Genomic DNA, 2,308 nt, shown 5'->3' on the forward strand with positions numbered 1-2,308 from the left:
GTATGGTTTCAAAAATAACTGATTATTACTTATCCTTTTTGTCTTACACTAATGATACTTGTATGAAAAAAAGAATCACGTAATGGCAATTATAACAATGCTCTTTCATGTAGCTTAAAGTCATAATTTTAAAGATTTAAGTTAAGCAATAATTTATAAACATCTCTAGCTTAAAATGTTACTTTATTTGATAATCTGTGTACTGCTCAAATTCTCACACACCTATTAGAGAGATAAATATATTTTAAAGTCTCATTTTAACATTTTAAGAGATTGCTCTGTAGATGATTATATTGAGTCTGACCACTTTATAATTTTACCCTACTAACCTAGTAATCCACTCTCTGAAGACGACTACATTCTGTTACCTGGACCTTCCTAATAGTCTCCATGCTGCTCTCTCTGCTTTCACCCTAACCATGGAGGAGAGAGAACGATGCTTTATGAACATAAAGCATTTCATGTTGCGCTTCAGCTTAAAACACATTTAGAGCTTTCCAAAACAATTTAAATCAGAAATGCCTGACAATATTCTACATGTTCCTATTGAGAGATTTCTTTATCCTTGTGATGTCTGCTATGTCTCTAGGTGAGCAAGAGTTATGATTGTTTTATTGTATTTCAAGAATGTAAAAACAACCCAACACATAGTAAGTACCCACGATGTATTTCTCTAGCAAATCAATAAAAGTTTGCTGTTTTTTGTCCTTAATGTAATTGTCTTCATGTATTCTTCTTGTTAATTTAAACTGCAAAAGTTTTATTTAAAGTAAAAGATAGTTGTTGACTATAGATAAGGAAGAATATAAGTGTCCATTATAATGATGAGAAAATTTATCCAGGAGTATCTCTTGGGAAAGCAAATTTGCAAGTAGTACCTATTCCCAGGGGTTAGAGAACAAGTGGGTTACAGTGAATGTTTGCAAATATACTTTGCGATAATGTACCAAACACTAAATTAGCTGAAGCTGAACTTTATCCAAAAATCTAAATGGAAGTCTCAAATAAAGACACAGAAGAATGAAGAGGGTGAGAAGTAAAAGATTCAGGTGGTTTGTTCTCATTTTAATAGGGATGTTGCTAAAATTGGATTCATTAAGTGTGAATGTATGAGCAGGAGCTCTCTGAACTTCTTTTTTTGTTAATAGTGTAGATTTGTCTGCCTCTCTTGGATGCAGTCCCAAAAGAACAGTTCTTCTGAGTGTGGCTTCTCTGTTCCCTGAGGTGATAAAAAGGGATGCCTCTGCTGTGCTTTATTTATATCAAGTGGTGAGAAATTATGCAGAAATCTGAGAATTTTTTTGGACTTCCACTTTCTATAATACAATCTTTACTAATTCCCTCTGACTTTAAACACTTGTCAAGACAGATGTACAAAAGCTATTGTGATTTTTTAGAATTTGAAATAGTGACTACTAAACTAATGACCTGTGGAGTTGCTTTGTCCAACAGACAAAATTGAGTGAAATAAAATCTTTCCTTTCAATTAAGTAATAAAGCTTTGAGAAGATGAGTCATTGCCATCTAAAAGAAGCATTGCTTTTTATTAAATATTACATTTATGCCATAGTAAAGTGATGTCAAATAAACATGTCTTTCATCTATGTTATTTATATTTACTTAGAGTATATCTAATGTATTTATCTTTAATGATTATATTTTTAAACATTTTAAAAATATGTTAATGTCTTATGATTGTTTATTAGTTATGAATGGATGGATTTGATACATACTTTTTGCTATCCTATATAACAACAGGCTAATAAGCAAATGGACTGAATGGCAGAGTGACTGGTCTCTATGATGTGCACTGACCACCAGGGGGCAGACACTCAACGAGGAGCTGCCCCCTGGTGGTCAGTATGCTCCCACAGGGGGACCGCTGCTCAGCCAGAGCCGGGGTCATGGCTGAGGAGCACAGTGGCAGTGGCAGGAGATTCTCTCGCCTCCACAGCAGCGCTAAGGACCACTCAAGGGATGTCCACCTGCCAGCTTAGGCCCACTCCCCTAAACCGGCAGGTGGACATCCCCTGAGGGGTCCTGGACTGCAAGAGGGTGCAGACTGGGCTGAGATGCCTCCCCCTCCAGTGCACGAATGTCATGCACCAGGCCTCTAGTATGATATAAACATAAACATTCTAAAGCACTTACTATATTAATATATATAAAGAAGTGTGTGAAAATAATTAAATTAATATCACCCATCCTGTTTTTCAATAGACTGTTTATGGTGAATATTCTCTAATTAAACCAGAAATTGGTAAGCTACTTTTACAAAACTATTACTGAAGTCTTACAAAGATAAAAA

Source organism: Plecotus auritus (genome assembly GCF_963455305.1).
Source record: "Plecotus auritus genome assembly, chromosome: 3".
NCBI classification, from domain to species: Eukaryota; Metazoa; Chordata; class Mammalia; order Chiroptera; family Vespertilionidae; genus Plecotus; species Plecotus auritus.